This window comes from Entelurus aequoreus, linkage group LG01 (assembly GCF_033978785.1).
Source record: "Entelurus aequoreus isolate RoL-2023_Sb linkage group LG01, RoL_Eaeq_v1.1, whole genome shotgun sequence".
NCBI classification, from domain to species: domain Eukaryota; kingdom Metazoa; phylum Chordata; class Actinopteri; order Syngnathiformes; family Syngnathidae; genus Entelurus; species Entelurus aequoreus.
This window is the reverse complement of record NC_084731.1, coordinates 8,201,442-8,218,827: the sequence shown is the minus strand read 5'-3', so window position 1 is coordinate 8,218,827 and position 17,386 is coordinate 8,201,442. Positions and strand designations below refer to the sequence as shown.

General features: G+C 42.4%; 1 protein-coding gene across 8 annotated transcripts in view; it reads left to right on the top strand.

Annotated features, from left to right (window-relative positions):
* The first annotated feature begins 10,406 nt into the window (after nt 1–10,406).
* LOC133647796 (poly(rC)-binding protein 3-like) overlaps nt 10,407–17,386 on the top strand; it is a 44,709-nt gene continuing 37,729 nt past the window's right edge. For 3 of the 8 annotated variants that reach the window (XM_062043533.1, XM_062043529.1, XM_062043513.1), the window contains exon 1: nt 14,674–14,879. The gene's annotated coding sequence lies outside the window, so the exon portion shown is untranslated. Of the gene's footprint in view, nt 10,491–14,636; nt 14,880–17,386 lie in introns of those variants that run through there. The other 5 variants (XM_062043521.1, XM_062043498.1, XM_062043506.1 and 2 more) reach the window with 4 other exon arrangements.

The following is a 17,386-nucleotide window of genomic DNA, read 5'->3' as shown; positions in this document are numbered from 1 at the left end:
CACCTGCTTCTAATCAGAGGACTATTTAAGCCTGCCTTTGCCAGTCGGTCGTCCTGGCGTCATTATTGGTTTCATGCCACTGTTTCGTGTTTGTTCTATGCCATAGTTAATACTAGTTGTTTCATGCCACAGTTTTGTGTTTGTTTCATGCGAGGTTCATGTCTATAGTTTCATGTCCTAAGTTTTTGCCTTAGCTTCCACATGCGATAGGCACGCTTGTCTTCGGGTTGTTTTCTGTTTTGTTCCTCGTTGATTGTTCCTTAAAATTAAATCATGTTCCTACCTGCAAGTCCTGTCCGGGGTCGTCCGTTTCCCTTCCTGGGAGAATGACCCCGCAGTAAGCAAAAACCACGTTGTGAAAAATTATTCGTTTAATGAGTTATCCGGCTTAATGTAGACAAGACCTTTCTCAGACGCTGCCTGATCACCACGCATATTCAACGAGCTGAACGGAAATCATTCAAATCCAAGTAATAAGAACACTGGCGGCCATTGTTTTTTTGGGTTTGACCAACCTGCCTGGGTTCCAGTTTACGACTTCACCACTAAAAGCCACCAAATCCTACGCTTGTAACAAAGCTCTAACAGAGATGCATTCAAAACAATATTTTCCCCCAGATTTGTCTCATTCGTTTTTAACTTCCTTTCCAGCGTACCAATCAGCCAATAGTTATTGAACGCATCCCTTGACATCTGTCAGGTTCAAACACTGATGACATCTATTAATCAGACAAGATGCAAGGAACCATGCAGAGACAGAGTTAAATTTAGCTCATGAGGAGAACGCATGGAGCTGCACACTTAGTCACAGTCTCGCCCTACGCTCTAAGGCACAGCTCCAGCGTACCTCTATTTATTCAGGAGTTCCACAGTCAACATCACTGAGGCCGCCTCTAAAAGGAGTGGTCACATATATCATGCAAAGCAGGTCCAGTACGTGACAGAATGTGCTGGGGGCCTTGTGATTTTGCCTTGTCTCCGCTTCGTCTGCGTGCTGTCGTCTTATCTTCTTTGAGGTCCTTGAAGTCCTTGGCTGTTAGCTGGCTAAAACAAAGATAACATCTGCGGCTGAGGCCACCCCTCAGACAAGAAGTTTCGTCCTTGCACAGATACAAAAGTCTAACTTGAGCACAATAGCTAATAACTATAGCAACGGACTTTAAGCATACTAAAGTTGTGTGAATATATATATATATACGTGATTATTCTAACATATCATAGCGTCTTCACCCTTCGCTGATGTTTGCTACTTGAACGTGCAGCCGCTGTGTCTCGTTCTGTCGACTCCACGGCCACTCCGGGCGCCCGAGGTTTTCTCTTGGGTTTCTGCACTGCGGGCACTCAAAGTTTACTCACGTCAAAGATTGTCCTTCTGAGCTTTATGATGCTCCTCTGAGTGTGTGTGTGTGTGTGTGTGCGCCAGAGTGTCTCATCTCCAGCCTCTGGCATGGTCAGGTCCAATTTCTATCACTGCGTCGGCCGGACGAGCTGAAGAAATGGTTTGCTCCGCCACTGCAATGCACCAGTCGACTGTTTGCCTGGCTAGTGTGGACTTTTGATCCGTGGCCGCCATTAAATCCTATAGTGCCAACCCCCGCCGTGGTTCATACCCATAATCCTCTGGCTTGTATGGCCGCAGTTCAGCATATGGGTGCCCCGCTCGTCATCATCATCATCATCATCATCATCTGATTTCACAGCTGTATGTGCCCTGCAACTTAGCGTGTCAGATCTCATCCCATGGCAGGAGACTAAATCCTATTGGGATTGTTCCAGAGGAGCCCACGTGTCGACGCTGTGTTGATTAAAATATACTCCACTCGTGCATCCCGAGTCCTGTCCCGTGGTTCCGACGAGGTAATCGTAAATATTTAAGGCATTTCCTATTTTCTGTTTGTCCCAAAACAAAAAATGGTTGAATTTTGCTACGGGAGACTGATTTTTGATGAATCTATTGCATTTGTCCAATGACTTGTGTAGCGAATCATTCAATAAAGCACACTGGACTGTTGTTAGTGGACTGGGGCGGTATAGCTCGGTTGGTAGAGTGGCCGTGCCAGCAACTTGAGGGTTCCAGGTTCGATCCCCATCCTAGTCACTGCTGTTGTGTCCTTGGGCAAGACACTTTGGTAATATGGTGTCTGTGGGAGAAACCTTCCTCGTTGTTAGAAAGCCCACTGTTTAATATAAAGTACCAATGATTGTCGCACACACACTCTAGGTGTGGCTAAATTATTCTGTGCATTTGACCCATCCCCCTTGATCCCCCCCTGGGAGGTGAGGGGATCATTTTTGGTGATTTAACCCCCAATTCCAACCCTTGATGCTGAGGCAATGGCTCCCATTTTTATAGTCTTTGGTATGACTCGGCCGGGGTTGGAACTCACGACCTACCGATCTCAGGGCGGACACTCTAACCACAAGGCCACTGAGCAGGTTGTTTTTTTCTTGTTTTGGGGGCGGCATGGTTCGGTTGGTAGAGCGGCTTTTGCCAGCAACTTGAGGATTCCAGGTTCGATCACAGCTGTTGTGTCCTTGGGTAAGACACTTTACCCACCTGTTCCATTTAAACCAGTGTGGGTGGCATTGGGAGCAGGTGGGTAAAGTGTCTTACCCAAGGACACAACAGCTGTGACTAGGATGGCGGAAGCTGGGATCGAACCTGGATCAGGCTCGCGAACAGGTTTTATCCGGCCCGCGGGATGAGTTTGCTAAGTATAACATTTTTGAATGAAAGAAACTGTTGTTCTAAATGTGTCCACTAGATGTCGCAATAGCAATTATTTGTATCTTTGTAGATGACGCTACGTGTGTTCAAAAATAAACCACATCAGTCGAGGAAAATGAGCAAACTACATAAATAACATCCTGTAATTTGATTGTGATATTATTTTATTTATCTTGTTAGATTGAAAATTAACACCAATGAGTTGACTGATGAACATTATGACATATTTTATATCAGAAAATATAAATAACGACAAATAAAGAGAGAATACTATTAACCGCAACATGTAAGTGTAAAAAAAACAACAACATTATGATTTGTACATTTTCAGAATGTGCTTCTTCTATTTTTAAACACAGAAAACAATCCGAAGCTGTCTTTTTTTTTAAGTTATCGTGCCGTGATTTTACCAGTCCGGCCGCCTTGGGAGTAGATTTTTCTCCATGTGGCCCCCTGATCTAAAATGAGTATGACACCCCTGTTCTATATGGTAACATACAGTATATGTGGAGGGAAAGTGCGATCAGCGTGCCTGCAGGATCAAAAGTCACTGCCGCTGCCCATGGTACTGAAGACGAGCACAAGCGGACAGGGGCGAGGCATGTGCTGACGGCGAAACACAGCTGGCAGGGGATTAGATTTCACAGGTGGTACGTGTTAATCTAGTCATCTGTTGTCTTTAACAGTAAGCGGCCGGGAGCAGAGCAAGAGAGAGGATTTGGGTGTGACGGCAACGTCACGACATGCCGAAAAACATTTGGAAAAATCTTGTTGAAAACATTAAAGGCCTACTGAAATGATATTGTTTTATTTAAACGGGGATAGCAGATCCATTCTTCGTGTCAGACTTGATCATTTCGCGATATTGCCATATTTTTGCTGAAAGGATTTAGTATAGAACAACGAAAGTGACGATTACCCCATTAATATGAGCGAGGATGAAAGATTTGTGGATGAGGAACGTGAGAGTGAAGGACTAGAGTGCAGTGCAGGACGTATCTTTTTTCACTCTGACAGTAACTTAGGCACAAGGGCTCATTGGATTCCACACTTTCTCCTTTTTCTATTGGGGATCACAGATTTGTATTTTAAACCACCTCGGATACTATATCCTCTTGAAAATGAGAGTCGAGAACACGAAATGGACATTCACAGTGACTTTTATCTCCATGTCGGCGAAGCTCTTTAGCTACGGAGCTAACGTGATAGCATTGTGCTTAAATGCAGATAGAAACAAAATAAATAAACCCCTGACTGGAAGGATAGACAGATGATCAACAATACTATTAAACCATGGACATGTAAATACACGGTTAATGCTTTCCAGCTTGGCGAAGCTTAGCAATGCTTTTGCTAACGACGCCACTGAAGCTAACTTAGCAACGGGACCTCACAGAGCTATGCTAAAAACATTAGCGCTCCACCTACATCAGCCAGCCCTCATCTGCTCATCAACACACGTGCTCACCTGCGGTCCAGCGATCGACGGAAGGACGAAGGACTTCACCCGATCATCGATGCGGTCGTCGGCTAGCGTCGGATAGCGCGTCTGCTATCCAAGTCAAAGTCCTCCTGGTTGTGTTGCTGCAGCCAGCCGCTAATACACCGATCCCACCTACAGCTTTCTTCTTTGCAGTCTTCATTGTTCATTAAACAAATTGCAAAAGATTCACCAACACAGATGTCCAGAATACTGTGGAATTTTGAGATGAAAACAGAGCTTTTTTGTATTGGATTCAACGGTGTCCGAATACTTCCGTTTAACCAGTGACGTCACGCGCATACGTCATCATACACAGACGTTTTCAACCGGAATTTTAGCGGGAAATTTAAAATTGCACTTTATAAGTTAACCCGGCCGTATTGGCATGTGTTGCAATGTTAAGATTTCATCATTGATATATAAACTATCAGACTGCGTGGTCGGTAGTAGTGGCTTTCAGTAGGCCTTTAAAACTGCACCTTTAAGATGACTTGCTAACAAAGCATAAATGTAGTTTGCACCCAGAAAAAAAAAACATGCTCCAAAGTCCTTCTCTAAAGAGAAGTAAATATACAACCTTGTTTTTTTTTTGCCAGCAGGCAAAGTGAACCCATTACTGTCCGAAGCAAAGAGGGTCATGCACTTTTTTTTCCATTAGGAGGCTGGGGTTGCTTTGTGAAGAGTTGCATCACAAGTGCAGCAATGCTTTCAGTGTGTGTGTGTGTGTGTGTGTGTGTGTGTGTGTGTGTGTGTGTGTGTGTGTGTGTGTGTGTGTGTGTGTGTGTGTGTGTGTGTGTGTGTGTGTGTGTGTGTGTGTGTGTGTGTGTGTGTGTGTGTGTGTGTGTGTGTTATTGTGCACAACAGTGCTCAGTCCATGGCTAATGGTAGGATGTCTCCACAAAAGACGACATTAAGGGCCTGATTTACTAAAGATTTGCGTGTACTAAAACACGTGTAAACCTGATGGCACACGTAAAACTGATCTACTAAACGTGTGCAAAGTGGATTGCGTCTGTTAAGTGAGCAGAATAGGGTGTGCAATCCATTTTTGCATCATTAATATGCAAAGTATATGCTGATCATCGAAACGGCCACAATACCGGGAGGAGACGATGCAATTATAATTATTCAACACGCGCAATGTAACGTTTTGCGAGCACTATTTTGCGTTTTATTTAGCACGCGTCAGAAGGACGTGCAAACTGACAGTTGCACACACGGCGGCAGCATCAGTAGGATCAGATGAGAATCATCCGTCCTACGTGTGTGTGTGTCAACATTTTGTACGATTAGAAATAAGAAATATTAGACATATCGTCTATTCAGCAACATTATTTTATCATTTTAATTTTCCTGAGGGAACTCTCCTTAAGGAATCAATAAAGTACTATCTATCTATCTATCTATCTATCTATCTATCTATCTATCTATCTATCTATCTATCTATCTATCTATCTATCTATCTATCTATCTACACTGCAAAAACTAAAATCTAAGTAAGATGAAATATCTCAAATAAGGGTGATATTTGCTTATTTTCTGTCTAATAAGATAATTCTTCTCACTAAGCAGATTTTATGTTAGAGTGTTTTACTTGTTTTAAGTGTTTTGGTCCTAAATGATCTCAGTAAGATATTACAGCTTGTAGCTGAGATTTGATGACCTATATTGAGTAAAACATGTTTGAAACTAGAATATCAAGTGTTGCAAAGCTGTGTCATCAACACTCACAAGTATAAAACTACTTTTTTAAAGTAATCATTTCTTATTTCAAGCATGAAAAAAAAAATCATGACTTTGACACAATTGTGTCTCATAATTAAAACAGACGACAGCCAAATGGACTTTGCTGTTTTATTTTTAATGATACAATGGAAACTACGTACTCATATAGTAGTACAGTAGCACAGTACAGTAAACTGAGTTATTATTTAAACATTTAACATTTGACATTTCTAACAATTTTGAACAGAAATAGTTCATGCACATTCAGATAAATTCTTCAAAATTACAGTTAAAACAAATTTGGCCGGGGGCCGGGCTGTAAATATGCGCACTAATTGACTGAAAGAGCACGCACTTGGCGCGATGATGTCATGTTATCGATGGAAAAATGCATCTTTAGACCATATGATTTGCCTGAGCGGCTAGGAGACCCCGAGAGTACAAGCGCTTGCCTTGTTGCCTTTCCATTAAGAACAATAAATCAGTTTTTAGTATAAGTTTGCTGGTTTCTAGAAATGTAATGCCGAGCGCATATCATTATGTCAAGATAATGGCACTAGCATTTACTTCATTTAAGAATATTTTTCAACATATTGAGCAAAAAGGTCTCATACTTGTTTTTCCTACCAAGAAAAGTGCACTTGTTATTAGTGAGAATATACTTATTTTAAGGTATTTTTGGGTTCATTGAAGTTAGCTAATTTTACTCGTTTTGGAAAGTCTTGACAAGCCAAATTTTCTTGTTCTATTGGCAGATAATTTTGTTTAGTTTAAATAAAATACCCCTCATTTTTGTTTTTTTGTTTTTCTTGTTTTTGAACACTGACTTTTTGCAGTGTATCTATCTATCTATCTATCTATCTATCTATCTATCTATCTATCTATCTATCTATTTTTATAGCTGCTGGACCAGTGTTTTTCAACCTTTTTTGAGCCAAGGCACATTTTTTGCGTTGAAAAAATGCGGAGGCACACCACCAGCAGAAATCATTAAAAAACGAAACTCAGTTGACAGTAAAAAGTTGTCGTCGTAATTGTTGGGTATGACTTTAAAGCATAACCAAGCATGCATCACTATAGCTCTTGTCTCAAAGTAGGTGTACTGTCACCACCTATCACATCACGCCCTGACTTATTTGGAGTTTTTTGCTGTTTTCCTGCGTGTAGTGTTTTACTTCTTGTCTTGCGCTCCTATTTTGGTGGCTTTTTTCTCTTTTTTTGGTATTTTCCTGTAGCAGTTTCATGTCTTCCTTTGAGCGATATTTCCCGCATCTACTAAGTTTTAGCAATCAAGGATATTCCAGTTGTTTTTATCCTTCTTTGTGGGGACATTGTTGATTGTTCGGATGTACATTGTGGACGCCGTCTTTGCTCCACAGTAAGTCTTTGCTGTCGTCCAGCATTCTGTTTTTGTTTACTTTGTAGCCAGTTCGGTTTTAGTTTCGTTCTGCATAGCCTTCCCTAAACTTCAATGCCTTTTCTTAGGGGCACTCACCCTTTGTTTATTTTTGGTTTAAGCGTTAGACACCTTTTTACCTGCACACTGCCTCCCGCTGTTTCCCACATCTACAAAGCAATTAACTACCTGCTGCTACCTACTGGTATGGAAGAGTATTACACGGTTACTCTGCCGAGCTCTAGACAACACCGACACTCAGCAACAACAACACATATTTTGCAGACTATAATTACTGGTTTGCAAATAATATTTTTAACCCAAATAGGTGAAATTAGATAATCTTCCACGGCACACCAGACTGTGTCTGATGGCACACTAGTGTTCCGCGGCACAGTGGTTGAAAAACACTGTGCTAGAGGACTTAAGGCGCTGATTAAATCCAATTAAATTGATGTGTTTGGTGTCCTTTAGTAATATTTTTTAACAACATTCATTCTTTTCACATGAATATATATTATTAAAATAATTCTTGTGTAAAAAAAAAAATATTTAAGTATGTATTATGTTGTGTCTTGAGTGGAGTAAGTGTAGCCTCTCTCCAATGAGCGCACCTTCGGCGCAAAAAAAAAATTAAACAATAAAAAAAGTGGTTTCAATGTACTTTAGATGCACTTTAAACTGCTGCTAAAATGCCCATAAAAGTGGAAGACGTCGCCTGCATGTTTGGAAACACAGCAAAGCGCTGCAGGTATGAATATGACAACATGAATATGCAGCACATGAGAGTGTCTCCAGGGTGGAAGCTCCGTACAGTACTAGCAACATCCTCATTTAAACCAGGCGGTCTGCAGCATTTTTACAATTTGCACACGCAGTCTTAGCCAATCGCACGCGACACGCCCACTAATAGTGCACGCACATTTATAGATTACAACATGATGCAAATAGTTTGCGGTGAATATTTTAATAGCTGACGTGGTTGATAGTCAATGTTTTTGTGTGGAAGTTAATTGGGTGTTGCAGCCACTGCACTACTGAGCCTCTCCTGCTAATCTGTGAACATTCTGTGGTCCTAAAACAGAACAGACCCTGGTGGTGAATGTAGGTAATGCACCAGCCAGGGGTCATAATGATATCACTGATGATTGTGTACTTGCAGCCGACTGGCTGGCTTCAGTCCATGTCTCCGACTGTCAATAGTCGCATGGTCGTGTCCGTTGCTCATGGGAAATCAATACCGCAGAACAAACCGTGGCAGAAAACGCACATAGCCAATATGCCATTCCACTTTCCTCCCCCCTGTATCAAACCTAACATAATAGTGTGAGAGTCCAGTCCATAGTGGATCTAACATAATAGTGTGAGAGTCCAGTCCATAGTGGATCTAACATAATAGTGTGAGAGTCCAGTCCATAGTGGATCTAACATAATAGTGTGAGAGTCCAGTCCATAGTGGATCTAACATTATAGTGTGAGAGTCCAGTCCATAGTGGATCTAGCATAATAGTGAGAGTCCAGTCCATAGTGGATCTAACATAATAGTGTGAGAGTCCAGTCCATAGTGGATCTAGCATAATAGTGAGAGTCCAGTCCATAGTGGATCTAACATAATAGTGTGAGAGTCCAGTCCATAGTGGATCTAACATAATAGTGTGAGAGTCCAGTCCATAGTGGATCTAACATAATAGTGTCCATAGAGTCCAGTCCATATTGGATCTAACATAATAGTGTCCATAGAGTCCAATCCATAGTGGATCTAACATAATAGTGTCCATAGAGTCCAGTCCATAGTGGATCTAACATAATCATGAGAGTCCAGTCCATAGTGGATCTAACATAATAGTGTCCACAGAGTCCAGTCCATAGTGGATCTAACATAATATTGTGAGAGTCCAGTCTATAGTGGATCTAACATAATAGTGTGAGAGTCCAGTCCATAGTGGATCTAACATAATAGTGAGAGTCCAGTCTATAGTGGATCTAACATAATAGTGTGAGAGTCCAGTCCATAGTGGATCTAACATAATAGTGTGAGAGTCCAGTCCAAAGTGGATCTAACATAATAGTGTGGGAGTCCAGTCCATAGTGGATTTAACATAATAGGGTGAGAGTCCAGTCCATAGTGGATCTTAATAATAGTGAGAGTCCAGTCTGTAGTGGGTCTAACATATTAGTGTGAGAGTCCAGTCCATAGTGGATCTAACATAATAGTGTGAGAGTCCAGTCCATAGTGGATCTAACATAATAGTGAGAGTCCAGTCCATAGTGGATCTAACATAATAGTGTGAGAGTCCAGTCCATAGTGGATTTAACATAATAGGGTGAGAGTCCAGTCCATAGTGGATCTAACATAATAGTGTCCATAGAGTCCAGTCCATATTGGAGCTAACATAATAGTGTCCTCAGAGTCCAATCCATAGTGGATCTAACATAATAGTGTCCATAGAGTCCATTCCATAGTGGATCTAACATAATAGTGTCCATAGAGTCCAGTCCATAGTGGATCTAACATTATAGTGAGAGTTCAGTCCATAGTGGATCTAACATAATAGTGTCCATAGAGTCCAGTCCATAGTGGATCTAACATAATAGTGTCCATAGAGTCCAGTCCATATTGGAGCTAACATAATAGTGTCCTCAGAGTCCAATCCATAGTGGATCTAACATAATAGTGTCCATAGAGTCCATTCCATAGTGGATCTAACATAATAGTGTCCATAGAGTCCAGTCCATAGTGGATCTAACATTATAGTGAGAGTTCAGTCCATAGTGGATCTAACATAATAGTGTCCATAGAGTCCAGTCCATAGTGGATCTAACATAATAGTGTCCATAGAGTCCAGTCCATAGCTTGTTCGGGTTGCTTCTCTCTTGCATCGGGTCACAATCGGTGGGATTGACTGCGGCTGCCATCTCCCTCACCCTCTCCTTCACGCCCTTCTGCCTCCATTAAGGCCCGGGCATGCTGATAGGCGATATGAGGACAAGTTCTGGTAGGGGCGGTGTGGTAATGGGGCTGCCCTTCACCTTGCTGGAGGCCATGGGCGTGCGGGATGTGTCGATCAAAGTTATAGGTTTTGTGTACCGCTAATCTGTCGTATACGGTCCTGACAACTCAAGCCGCACGTTTTCTCCGAAAGAGCTACTCGCCACCGGTAAGACTTCAATTTAGTTTGCTTGAAAAGACCTCCTCCACCATCTTGGACCTCTCATTACCTCCTGAGAATCAGCATTGGATAGTTGTGTTTTGGACAAGAAACAGACGGAAAACGAGGACGCTGGTTCTCAGAAGGTCGGTGATGTGGTTGATGATTACGTTCGTTTTAACAACAATTCGATTGGCTTCGATATTTGTGGTTGTCAATTTTTTTTAAGGAATACAGTCATGGTCAAAAGTTTACGTACACTTGTAAAGAACATAAAGTCATGGCTGTCTTGAGTTTCCAATAATTTCTACAACTCTTATTTTTTGGTGATAGAGTGATTGGAGCACATACAACATTCATGAACTTTGCTTCTTTTATGAATTTATTATGGGTCTACTGAAAATGTGAGCAAATGTGCTGGGTCAAAAGTATACATACAGCAATGTTAATATTTGCTTACATGTCCCTTGGCAAGTTTCACTGCAATAAGGCGCTTTTGGTAGCCATCCACAAGCTTCTGCTTGAATTTTTGACCACTCCTCTTGACAAAATTGGTGCAGTTCAGCTAAATTTGTTGGTTTTCTGTGATGGACTTGTTTCTTCAGCATTGTCCACACGTTTAAAGTCAGGACTTTGGGAAGGCCATTATAAAACCTTCATTCTAGCCTGATTTAGCCATTCCTTTACCACTTTTGATGTGTGTTTGGGGTCATTGTCCTGTTGGAACACCCAACTGCACCCAAGACCCAACCTCCGGTCTGATGATTTTAGCTTGTCCTGAAGAATTTGGAGGTAATCCTCCTTTTTCATTGTCCCATTTACTCTCTGTAAAGCACGAGTTCCATTGGCAGCAAAACAGGCCCGGAGCATAATACTACCACCACCATACTTGACTGTATGCGTGGTGTTCCTGGGATTAAAGGCCTCACCTTTTCTCCTCCAAACATATTGCTGGGTATTGTGGCCAAACAACTCAATTTTTTGTTGGTTATGGTTTTCGTGAGTTGAGGTCTACTCAGTAACTTTAGCAACAAAAATAAAATAAACCAGTGTAATCAATCAATCAATCAATGTTTATTTATATAGCCCTAAATCACAAGTGTCTCAAAGGGCTGCACAAGCCACAACAACATCCGTGATACAGAGCCCATATCAGGGCAAGAAAAAACTCACAACCCAGTGGGACGTCGATGTGAATGACTATGAGAAACCTTGGAGAGGACCCCCCCCCCCCCCCCCCCCCCCCGCCTCTAGGGGAGACCGGATGCAATGGACGTCGAGTGGATCTAGCATAATATTGTGAAAGTCCAGTCCATAGTGGATCTAACATAATAGTGTGAGAGTCCAGTCCATAGTGGATCTAACATAATAGTGAGAGTCCAGTCCATAGTGGATCTAACATAATAGTGTGAGAGTCAAGTCCATAGTGGATCTAACATAATAGTGAGAGTCCAGTCCATAGTGGATCTAACATAATAGTGAAAGTCCAGTCCATAGTGGATCTAACATAATATTGTGAGAGTCCAGTCCATAGTGGATCTAACATAATTGTGTGAGAGTCCAGTCCATAGTGGATCTAACATAATAGTGAGAGTCCAGTCCATAGTGGATCTAACATAATAGTGTGAAAGTCCAGTCCGTAGTGGATCTAACATAATAGTGAGAGTCCAGTCTATAGTGGATCTAACATAATAGTGAGAGTCCAGTCCATAGTGGATCTAACATAATAGTGAGAGTCCAGTCCATAGTGGATCTAACATAATAGTGAGAGTCCAGTCCATAGTGGATCTAACATAATAGTGTGAGAGTCCAGTCCATAGTGGATCTAACATAATAGTGAGAGTCCAGTCCATAGTGGATCTAACATAATAGTGAGAGTCCGGTCCATAGTGGATCCAACATAATAGTGAGAGTCCAGTCCATAGTGGATCTAGCATAATAGTGTGAGAGTCCAGTCCGTAGTGGATCTAACATGATAGTGTGAGTCCAGTCCATAGTGGATCTAACATAATAGTAACTGCAAAATAAATACTGAATACTGGACACTGACGGTGAAGTTTCCTCTATTCCTGTTATTTCTTGTAAGAGAATTAGGTATAAATGAATTATGGACACACACAATCAAGTAAACAATTAATTCACATCTTATTTGAACAAAGTGCAACCAACACTTTAGGTTGAACACTCAAGACGTTTTCAGTACAAGTACAGTGCCGTATTTTCCGGACCATAGGCCGCACCGGATTATAAGGCGCACTGCGGATGAGCAGGTCTCGTCAGGCGGCGTTTCTGGGTGTTGTTGATAAATGGCGTTCATACCACCCACCCCCTACTTCAGTCTCCTTTGATTCAATGCAGAGCTAATTTAATGCTCTAGTTGTAGTTCATCCCACGGGACATTTTACAGTTGGGTCGGTGCATAAGGGCAGCTTACACTTTGTAGGTACGAAACCAAGAATCTGTTGTCTGAGGAAAAAACAGTTGTCAGTCAAGCGAGACACGGTCTTCATTGTCTGCGTTGCCCCTAATCCAGCAGCATTTGCTTTCCCCCAGCAGCCACATCCAAGCCTAATAATGTCAGATTAAGCTCGGCACAACTGTCCATCTGACATGACGGCTTTATTTGTGCTAGATTGGAAAATCTGGATGGGATGCCTACCAAGCCCTGTAATTCCGCACACACACACACACACACACACACACACACACACACACACACACATATCTGAGCGGATTAAAAACCAGAGGGGCTGTAGAGGATCTGCATGTCATGGCGGTGGAGCGGGTGTTTACTTTAGCTTGTGAGGTGTTTGGCTACACTGCAAAAAGCCAGTGTTCAAAAACAAAAACAAAAATACAAAATTTAGGGGTATTTTACTTGAACTAAGCAAAATTATCTGCCAATAGAACAAGAAAATTTGGCTTGTCAAGACTTTCCAAAACAAGTCAAATTAGCTAACCTCAATGAACCCAAAAATACCTTAAAATAATTATATTCTCACTAATAACAAGTGCACTTTTCTTGGTAGGAAAGAAACATATGAGACCTTTTTGCTCAATATGTTGAAACATTTTCTTAAATGAAGTAAATGCTAGTGCCATTATCTTGACATAATTATATTCGCTCTGCATTACATTTCTTGAAACCAGCAAACTTATACTAAAAACTAATTTATTGTTCTTAATGGAAAGGCAACAAGGCAACCGCTTGTTACTCTCGGGGTCTCCTAGCCACTCAGGCAAATCATATGGTCTAAAAATGCGTTTTTCCATGGATAACATGACATCATTGTGTCAAGTGCGTGCTCTTTCAGTCAATTAGTGCGCATATATACAGCCCGGCCCCCGGCCAAACATTTTTTTAATTGTAATTTTGAAGAATTCATCTGAATGTGCATGAACTATTTCTGTTCAAAATTGTTAGAAATGTTACATGTTAAATGTTTAAATATTAACCGTCAGTTTACTGTACTGTGCCAACTGAACTACTATATGAGTACGTGTTTTCTATTGTTTCATTGAAAATAAAACAGCAAAGTCCATTTGGCTGTCATCTGTTTTAATTATGAGACACAATTGTGTCAAAGTCATGATTTTTTTTTTCCATGCTTGAAATAAGAAATGATTACTTTAAAAAAGTAGTTTTATACTTGTGAGTGTTGATGACACAGCTTTGCAACAGTTGATATTCTAGTTTCAAGCATGTTTTACTCAATATAGGTCATCAAATCTCAGCAACAAGCTGTAATATCTTATCTTACAAAACACTTAAAACAAGTAAAACACTCTAACATAAAATCTGCTTATTGAGAAGAATTATCTTATCAGACAGAAAATAAGCAAATATCACCCTTATTTGAGATATTTCATCTTACTTAGATTCCAGTTTTTGCAGTGTAAAAGTTCTATCCCGAGCACAGAGTTCATTCTAGTGCTGATTCGCTGGATTTTGGGGGGGTCCGTGAGCCTCCCAGAGGCCACGCGTCATTCTTAGATATGTCCCCACGATGCCCTCGTGCCTCAGTGGGCATGCCCTCCTTTTGTTGCAGAAAGGGGGGTTGGGGGTGTGGGCGTTTGACTTGATGGTCGCCCAGATTACGTCTCATCATACGGCCTATTTACACCAAACAGTACACTGAACAAATCAGCAACTAAACGCGCTTGCCGAGGGACCGCGGTCGCAACGTCGTATCATTTCGGGACCGGGTGACGTGTTCCTGTGGTCAATCACGTGACCCCCCCCCCCCCCTTGCCACGGACCAATCGGGTGGCGCGGCGTCCTGGGCAGAGCAAAGAAAGGAAGAGGGTGGAGGGGTGGAATCATTTTTTCCTTTTTACGATTTTTAATCCGGCAACTCCAACGGTGGTCGTTGACATCATCCCGCGCTCCATAAAAAGGTAAAAAACAGTTTTTCTACTGGAAACATTTCCATTAATCTAGAACATATCCAGGACACCGTCAGTACTTGTTAACTTACCAGACATTTCCATCGAGCCGCTGCTCTTAATCACTGAAAATATCTTGTTTATCGCCTTTTCGGGCGGACGTATTCCGCACCATCGTGTTGGTCGGTTGATTGGGATTGTCGTTTTGGCTCAAGCCCGATCACTTTCATTGTTCAAGACCGGCAGAGTTCATCCGGGCTCTTAATGACTGAAAATATCTGTGTTTTTCGCCTTTTCGGGCGGACGTATTCCGCACTGTTGTGTTAGTCGGTTGATTGATATTGTCGTTTTGGCTCAGGCTCGATCACTTTCATTGTTCAAGACCGGCAGAGTTCATCCGGGCTGCCCCTAACCGCGACTCCTGAAACGGACACGTACCCCGGTCGTGATCGTTATTGCAATTATCGTCACTCTGATATCAGCGCTGCCATGTTTGCTAAAGACTGTGTCGCCTGTGAGTGTGCGGCCTCATGAGCGGTGGCTTTGAAAATGATCTTTCTGGAACATCTGGGGCAGCTTTGGAGATATCTGTTCACCGAAGCCTCGGTTGACTGTACCCTCCGAGTCAAAGGTCTTGGACTCCCCGTCCGGACGTAACCGCGCTTCATCGCAAATTACGGCACATCTAAAATGGCCGACTCGATCTTCCACAGCGCGACATGGTGCGCCTGTATCGTTAAGCCTCTGACGGAGCGCCGCAGCTGCTCGCCGACCCCTCCCCGCCCGCCGCCCTCAGCCGCCATGGCAGGCAAACACACTCGGAGGGTACTTTGAGCGCGACTTGGCGCTAAGTTGGCCGGGCTCTGAGGATGCTTTTGATCGTGATCGGGGCTGAGGTATCGGGACGCCGGACCGCCTGATGTGGACTGACAGCTTTTGGAAAGCACTGTCATAGTAGCACACCCCGCCCCCCACCCTTCTATCTGCATACAACAAAAGAGAGTTGCTCATATACCAGTGACGAACATGCACGCATACCTGGATTGTACTTCAAAAGTGTAAAAACAGACCAAATTGAGATCAGCCAGAGGGCTCCCCTTGCCCTGCTGCCCTATTTGCACGCTAATTTCCCTTTTTTTCACCCCTAATTGGAGCCCCCGCCCTGTCAGGAGGCAACATATTGGCCACACTCAACCTCTGCCCCAGGGCAAATGACCAAGTGCCTCATCTTCATCCGTGGTGCGTACACCAAGGTACATTTTAGAACATGTTGGTGGTTACCACCAACATGGCGGAGTCGCCCCACTGGGATTAAGTAGAACGGATGATGGAGGCTTTGGTTGGGATCATGGTTACCCTTCCACTCTTGACCCGCTAAAGGACCGTTGTTCGACCTTACCAAACGTAACAAGGGGGAGGGGGGCCCAGGAGGGGTTTCAGCATCATCTACACATCAGCAGCTCCCAATAAAGAGCGGGAACGTCGCCATTGTTGTGCCAGGGGCCGGCCGGGCAAAGGAAAGGAAATAAAAAAAGGCCTCGTGTTCGCCTTTCTTCAAGAGCGAGAGGTCTTTTCTGTAGCAATGGGACGCGGGGAAATTCGGTAAGAAAGCGAGGGTTGGTGGTGGGGCGGGCGGAGGGGTTGGGGGAGGGGGGGGGGGGGGGCATTTTGTGCGTTGCGGTGCCCAGCCGAGCGTGTAGCGTGATTAATTCAATAGCCGCCATAGAGGAGGAGGCTAGCAGCGCTACAACACCGAGCATGACCCACTTTCCCCATCAGATGTCATAAAAAATTCCCTCGTTGTGCCCCCACCCCACCCCCCAACATGCCCCTGCCCCCAAATTCCTGCCCATACTGTCAGACAAGGGGGTTAGCATTTTTTCCATAAAAGTTCCATAAAAGCGCTTTTTTTTGTTTCTTTTAGCCCAAATATAGTTGTGTGTTATATATATATATATATATATATATATATATATATATATATATATATATATATATATATATATATATATATATATATATATATATATATATATATATATATATATATATATATATATATATATATATATATATACACACACACACACACACACACACACACATACATACATACATACATATATATACACTACCGTTCAAAATTTTGGGGTCACATTGAAATGTCCTTATTTTTTAAGGAAAAGCACTGTACTTTTCAATGAAGATAACTTTAAACTAGTCTTAACTTGAAAGAAATACACTCTATACATTGCTAATGTGGTAAATGACTATTCTAGCTGCAAATGTCTAGTTTTTGGTGCAATATCTACATAGGTGTATAGAGGCCCATTTCCAGCAACTATCACTCCAGTGTTCTAATGGTACAATGTGTTTGCTCATTGGCTCAGAAGGCTAATTGATGATTAGAAAACCCTTGTGCAATCATGTTCACACATCTGAAAACAGTTTACCTTGTTACAGAAGCTACAAAACTGACCTTCCTTTGAGCAGATTGAGTTTCTGGAGCATCACATTTG